At 50.9% G+C, this 7,706-nt stretch overlaps 1 long non-coding RNA gene across 1 annotated transcript; it reads left to right on the plus strand.

The window, feature by feature from the left end:
• Positions 1 to 5,049, plus strand: LOC107185067. Its single transcript, XR_001515987.1, has 2 exons — positions 1 to 589; positions 4,381 to 5,049. It is a non-coding gene; the product is annotated as an uncharacterized LOC107185067 (long non-coding RNA).
• The last annotated feature ends 2,657 nt before the right edge of the window (positions 5,050 to 7,706 follow it).

The raw sequence follows: 7,706 nt of genomic DNA on the forward strand, positions 1-7,706 counted from the left end.
TTCTAAAAATCAAATGTCCTCAGGTGAGGATTAACGATAAAAGAAAAAGAGGTGTGTTGGTTGAAAATACTAAATAAGAGCAGTCCAGGTGGTTGTTGGGTGTGGCAGGACTCGTGAAGGTGTTGGGCAGACGCTGCCCTACAGAAGGCCTCATGGAATCTTGGACACGGACCAAATGGGAACACGTTGCGGACAAAGAATCTTCATAAGCCCCACGCTGATGAGCATCAATAGCTGACATATGAACCGGAATCCACATTTGAGAAGCTGACTTCCATCAGAGACATGAGCCAGGCAGCCAGGAAGCTTCTCCTTTCCCGTCCCCTTCTGGCCACACACTTGTCAACTAGACAAGGTGGAGGCCCTCCTGCTACACAGCCTGTCCCAGAGACCACAGTGGAGACATGGGGCAAATCGTACTTGGATGACCTCTTCGGTGACGTCATCACTTTGGTTGGTTGTTTGATACATGGACAAAGAGCAACGAGTAATGGGTTTCCAACAGGCAAGGTCTTTGGAGGAGGAGAGCTGCTTTCAGAAGGCCCCAGCGTTGAGGAGGCCCCTGCCTGGTGTTTCTAGCTGAGAACAGGTGGGGACAAGGGGGAGAGGAACCAGCACGTACCCTGCCTCCTGTGTGCTGGGTAGGCCAGGCATTCCACCCACAGGATTTCATGTAAGCCTCTCAACAAACAGCCCAAAGAGGTAGGCATTGTTGTCTTCCTTTCAGATGAGGAAAGAGGCCCAGAGAAATTAGGTGATCTGCCTGAGGTCACACAGCTAAGGAGGGAGAGCCCGAATGACCCGTTAGGGCAGAACTACAAAAAAAAAAAAAAATCCCTTTTCAGTATGTCCAGAGCACCGTTCCACCAGCACCCTTAAGATACATAGGCCATTTTCTCACTTAAGCCCTATCCTCAAGCTGGGATATTGGTGCTTAAAATGGATTAAGTGCCCAACTATCATTCTAATGACAAGCGAGTCAGCCACTCACGCCCTCTGTCCACCTCTGGGGAGTGTCCTGGAATGAGGTTACAGTTGCAGAAAGAAAGAAAAACAGCCAATGGCTAATGAATTGTCTCATGTTCTAATGATGTTAGGCATTGCTTATCAGCGGTTCTCAACCTGTGGGTCGCGACCCCTTGGGCAGTCGAACGACCCTTTCATAGGGGTCGCCTAAGACCATCCTGCATATCAGATATTTACATTACGATTCATAACAGTAGCAACATTACAGTTATGAAGTAGCAACGAAAATAATTTTATGGTTGGGTCACAACATGAGGAACTGTATTTAAAGGGCCAGAAGGTTGAGAACCACTGGCTTAGATTCTCAGCTGCAGCCCGGGATGGTTTTCAGCTGCGGCTTTTTTTTTTTAATCCTAAACAGGATGTTTTTTCCATTGCTTTTCAGAGAGAAAGGAAGAGAAGGAGGGAGAGAGAGAGAGAGAGACATTGATTAGTTCCTTCTGCATGCACCCTGATTGGGGAGGGAGGGCAGGGAGCAAACCTCAAACTCAGGTACATTTCTTTGACCAGGAATCAAACCCACGACCCTTCAGTGTGTGGGCCGACACTGACCACTGAGCAACACTAGCTAGGGCTCAGCTAGGGCTTTTGATGCCTTGGAGGAAAGTGATGGACCAAAGATGCTGAGAGGAATTAAGACTTGGGGGTCATACCAAGGAGGTTCAAATCCTGGCTTGGCTGTGTGGCCTTGCCCAATTTACTTAACCTCTCTGACCCCATCCGAAATTCAGGAAGGATGGTCCTCCTTGGCCCCACCTCCCAGGCTTGTTTTGAGGAATAAGTTAAGACATGAGTTAAAGCAGATAGGACAAGGTGAGTGTAAAGCGCTTGATCAAGGTCAGCTGTTCTCATTCTGGGTTTTGCTGTGAGAACAGACGTGCAAGTCAGAGGAGCAGGAGATTGGTGGCCCAGATGAGAGGTCCCAGGACACCTTCCAGCCATGGATACAGAGGCCTGGGACGATGTCTCTGTGCCTGACTTGCTGTGTGACTTAGGGCAGGTCACCACCCTCTCTGGGCCCCTTCATTCTCTGTGGAGTGGAACTAACTTGGATCAGTATCTTCCCAAACCTCACAAGACCCCTTCAGCACTTTTCGTTCTGTTGCCTGAACTATTATTTATGTAGTTGTTTTCTTTAAACTGGCTCTCTAAATTTTTAAAGTGAAATTAATGTTCTGGGAAAAGAGGAACTTTATGTTACTATCAGAAATGGAAAATTGGCATCACTTGCAGTAAATAGAAAATGACCCTATAGATAAACACCATGGAAACAGAGGAGCTGGTGAATTCCTGCCGAGTCAGCTCCTGCGAGGCCCTGTATTAGCACAGGAGAGAGGTGCTCCAGCCTGCCTGACAGGCTCTGGGACTTGACGCTGTTCATTGTGGTCACAAGTACTGGGAAAGGAGTGGGTCTGTTCCATGGGGTTCTGTGTTCTCCAACACCCCATCCCCCCAAGTCTGAAATGGGCTCGGCATGATCGCCTGCCTTGGAGGTGGCTGCAGTGAGCCCAGTGAGGGTGAATCTGAAGGAAGAACCCTGCTCCAGATCATGGACACCAGGTTCTCAGGAGCACCCCCATAGGAACCCCAGGGGCTACTTGGAGGAGGGAGGTCAATAGAAGGTGGACCCCGGGCAGGCTGGGGAGGGGGGGCCTGTGAACACCTCTCTAAGGGCCAAGAGCTCCGATGCTGACGCTCTGGCTGTGGCCCCAGGTCCCCTTCCCACCTGTCAGGTCTAGTGGGGAGGTGGGCTGGGGCCCAAGGACTCAAAGACTTACCAGTGTCATTAGTGGAAGCCGGGGAAGGTCTGAGCCGTGGAAGGATGTCTCCCCAACCAGCCTCTATGAATCTGGCAGAGAACACAAGAAACTTGAACAAGTTGGCCCCTGCTACCCTCTCCAGCCTTGTCTCCCCACTGGCCTGCCTTCTACCCCTCCCCGACCCCATGCCAAACTACAGGAGGTTCCAAGGCCTGTGTGCCCTGATCACCTGCCCTCTATCACATGCTTTTTGTGCACAGCCTTTCCCAGACTCTGAGCTCCATGCATCTTCCTGTTAGGTATATTACCTTGGGCTGAAATTGTTCACTATATTGTGTCAAAGGCAGGAGCTGCACTCCTCATGGGGTCCAACCCCCCAGCTCAGGACCTGGCACGCGGGTGGTACAAGGTTTGGTAGTCTTTAAGATCTGTGGGACAAAGCCCTGGATAGGTGGGCATCCTTACACCCTCTCTTAGTGTCTCCCTGTAAAATGGAATTGTAATAGTGTATAACTCCTGGGGTTGTTAGGGGGGTGGAATGAAATCACCTGCGTAAGGCTCCATCTCAGGTGTGCTCTCCTGTGAGCAGACCTGGGATGATGATTCAAGTGCAAGTTGTTTGTTTGGGAGGTGATCCTAGCGCTTGCTGGCAGCCTCCACCTGCAGGAGATGCGTGGTTCTCAGTGGAAGCAGTTCTGCCCCCTTGGGTGGTCTTAGGAAATGGAGCAAGGGGGCATTTTTGTTGTTATTGTACCTGGTGATGCTGCTGGCAGTTACTGGTCAGAGGCCAGAGATGCTACTAACATCCCGCAATGCCCAGAACAGCCCTCCAACATCAGAGGATCATCTGCCCCGAATGTCAATAGCGCCCTGATGAACAAGACGTGTTGGGTGTTTAACAGCAGTTTCATATGATGCCGGATGACGTTTGCAGGAGGAATAGTCTGAACTGGCAAAGATGAGACTCAGAACTGGGGTGGAGGATGGGCATGGGAGTATGAGACACTGCAGACACACTGGCACCAGCTGGACAGGGAGAAGGGCAAGGGGAGTGGGGACCTTCAAGGGGCCTGTTGGGGGGTGATGCTGTGTCCTGGGAGAAAGAGCTAAGTGGGGCTGCTAAGTACCTTGACTGTGGCCACAGCCTTCCTGTAGGCTGTGAAGCATTTATGGGCAAGGTGGGAGGTGCTGCCAAGCCCTGCCCACTCCCCAGAGCTTGCTCAGCTGCCCTAGAGCTCTTGTCAGCTGGGTGACCACTGCATGGGCTGCCCTCTCCCAGGTACCAGGATTCCCCCCCTCCTTCCCAATAACGGACAGTCTTCCTCTCCCACGTGAAATTGCACTGGTTCTTCAGCCCAGGGTCCTTAGAAATCGGGCAAATTCATTAAAAGAAGTTTTAAATAAGTTATCGGGAAACACTCCCAGCCTGAGTCTGGGGCTTCTGGCGGTTCTCTGAGAGCGAGGAATAGAAGGAAGACTTCCCTGGCCCGCCAGGAGCCTCCTGAGGCCTGGTGGAGGGTCCAGAGCTCCCATCCAGGACAGGTGGCAGTTGGTGCTTCCATGTTGGTAACACCCTTTTTCTCTCTCTTGTTAGGCCTGCTCCCTTCAAAAGTTCTGTGCCAACAGAGAGGCTCCCGTCCAGGCCCAGGACGGGGGGATGGAGAGGTTGAGACTGGGTGCCGAGGCCGGGAAGGCATTGGTCCCCCTCCCCAAAGGGAGAAGGCGGGCCTGTCCGAAGACCTCTCCCGCCTGCAGCATTGCACAGATGGCCTTGCCTTGGCTTCTGGCCTTCCGCACCGCGATGGATGTTTACAGGAACCCAGCCAGAGTATGCCTCCCTGCTCTTTCTCCCCAACTGCACCTGCTCCCTACACTTAACTTTCTTCAAGAGGACACGTCACACCGCGGACACACAAACAGAAACGACAGGCAACTCCGGCTGCTGCCCGTGGAGCCCTCAGCCCGACTGGGTTTGGCCCAGGCTGATCTTAGAGGCAGCGACTGTTTCAGGGAATGACTCCGAAGGAGAAGAGGCGGGGAAGGCGTCCGGGCTGAGGGCACGGCTTCAACTTATTCATTTCAAGTTGCTTCTTCATCAAGTTGCCAAGATCGATCCACCGTGCCTGGGGAGGCCGTGTTGCTCCTCTGGCCAGAATTATTTTTAGAAAATGCGAGTGGTTTGAATACTGGACTTTGATAAACCTGTAAAAGCAATACTAAGGAGGCTGACTTCTTTCAATTAAAAAAATGTATGCAACTTCAATCCCTGTGGACCTGCCTTTTTTTTCTTTGAGATTGGGGAAAGGAATTCATAAGCAGAAAACCTCATATTTGACAAAGGGCAAAAGAGTCAGGGCTTCCCAAGTAGGAGACCCAGCCAGGCGTGGAGTCTGCCCAAACTGGGCTGGCGTGGGAGGCCCAGCCCAGTCCCCTCCCTGCTTCCACAAGCCTGGCATACCAGGGCTGACCTTTGGGGTGTGGTGGCACAGGCCTGGTGGCCACGCTGGAAATTGGGCCCAAGTCCCCAAGAATTAGAGGTGCGGTATTCGCTGGGCACACAGTAGAATCCAGTGAAGAAAAGGGAGGGAGAAACGAATGAGTGAAATGGGGCCCACTTGCCTCCAGTTTCATGAAAACAAATAGCATAATTCTCTCCAGTTGACAGAGCACCTGCTGCTTTTCAAAGCACCTTCACCTGTGCCCCCACGTTAAAGCAGCCACAGATGATTAGCTCCATCTTACAGGGGGGCAGACTGAGGTGTGGGGGACGAAAGGTCCGGCAGGACTCGAGAGAAAGGACAGTTGCAGCATCACTTGTCTTCATGTGACGCTAAGAAAGGGGGTGCTAAGGAACGTGCACAGAAGATGTTGGGGAGGCCCAAGGTGAGCGTGAGACAGGAGACATAGAGAGGCCTGCAGGGGAAATGAGGGTTTAAACCAGTGGTCCTCAACCTTGGCTGCACATTAGAATCACCTGGGAATCCTTTTAAAATCCTGATTTCTGGGCCTCATCCTCTGGAAATTCTGTTTCTTTGTTGCTAATGTGGCCCCACCCCATAACAAAGAAACAGAATTTCCGGAGGATGAGGCCCAGAAATCAGGATTTTAAAAAGATTCCCAGGTGATTCTAATGTGCAGCCAAGGTTGAGAACCACTGGTTTAAAAGATGCAAGCACTTGAGGCCTGACCATTGTGGCTCAGTGGTTGAGCATCACAGTTCAATTCCCGGTCAGGGCCCAGGTTGCCAACTTGATATCTCCAGCAGGGGGCATGTAGGAGGCAACTAACCAATGATTCTCATTAATGTTTCTATCTCTCCCTCTTCCTTCCTCTCTGAAACCAATAAAAAAAACTTTTTAAAAAAGATGCATGCACCCCAAATCCACTAAACATGAGATTGTGCCATCAACATATAGTGTGATTCCAGACAGCATGTGCCCAGATTCCTGTGAGCAACACTTCCCCTTCCGACAGGTGGGGCTCGGGAGCAACTCCAGTATACTGTGCCCGTGGCCATGGAGAGACCCTCCAAAGAAGTCAAAAGGCAGCCTTGCATCTTGACTGCCTCCTTTGGAGGGGTGTGACCTTAGGCAAGTATATCTTCTGTGAAAGACCCACTTCCCAAGATGGTTTTTGCATTAACAAAGGTGCCCCTCTGGGCTGAGAGAGCTCCACACCAGGACTCACCGCTTGGCAAGCAGACTGGGTTACAACCTCTATTTATCCCCATGTCCAGTGCCTTTGTGCAGTGCACAGATTGCCCAACCATACCTGGCAGCCTGCCCAGAGGTTTTTAAAATTTTACTAAAATCCAAGACTTACCAGAGCATCTTATTCACCACTGTGTACTCGGTACCTATTTGTGGAACGAATAAAGCAAAGTTGTGGCAAGGCTTATTTGTTCATTCCATGATCGTTTATTGAGCACTTACTATGTGCTGGCACTTTGCTGGGAGCAGAGGGCACAGCAATGAACAAAGTAGACAAATTGCCTGCCCTCCTGGAGCTCACATCCTAGGATAAGAGCAGACAGCACAACAAGTAAGTGTGGAAAAGATAAACGTGATGAGAGTGGGGGGAGAGGGGGGCGCGCGCGTGTGCGTGTGCGTGTGTGTGTGTGTGTGTGTGCTGTTTAATGGAGTGATCTGGCACACCTTCCTAGGGGGCTGTCCTTTAAACCTAGTCCTGAGGATGAGAAGAAGCCGGCCATGTGAGGGACTAGAAGTCACATTCCAGGCAAAGGCTGGAGTGAAACACATTCATATGTAACAAGAACTGACATGGATCGAGCTGCATGCCAAGCTCTCGCTCTCAGTGCTAGCTCACCGACTCTCCCGTGACCCTGTAAGGAAGACAGTACGGTGAGAATTTTACACGTGGGGAGATTGAGGCACAGAAGTCATTTGTACAGGTGGGGAGCTGGGCATTGAGTCCATGTGATCTACCTCTAGAGTCTGTGCTGCTGACCCCAGGTACGGTCCCTCCTTGCCAGGAACCAATCCCAGCATGTCATAATTTTAAGAGTTTCATCAAAAGGTTGATGAGACTTGGGGACTCAACAGGGTTGAGTCACACATGGAGTCACCTGTTGGGAATGGCTAAAGGCATTTCCCCAAACCTGAATAGGAAACTGATTGTGGCTGCCAGACAGCTAAAGGGCATCTTAATCTACATGTTATTGCCTCCTACTGGCCAAACACCTGAACAGCCATAGGCTAATTCCCCCATTCTGACAATGGACTCTATAGGAAACCCTGACACTTTGATGTGTATATCTCTGCCTCGCCTCAGAACAAATTGTGTTAATAAAAAGCATAGGGTCCTGGGGTCGAGGAGAACCTAAGGCCTTAGGCTTATGACCTTAAAATTTAGCTCCTTTAGCAAAGCTCCTCTGACCTCCAAATGCCTTTCAACATTATA

This window comes from Myotis davidii, unplaced genomic scaffold, assembly GCF_000327345.1.
Source record: "Myotis davidii unplaced genomic scaffold, ASM32734v1 scaffold209, whole genome shotgun sequence".
Classification (NCBI taxonomy): domain Eukaryota; kingdom Metazoa; phylum Chordata; class Mammalia; order Chiroptera; family Vespertilionidae; genus Myotis; species Myotis davidii.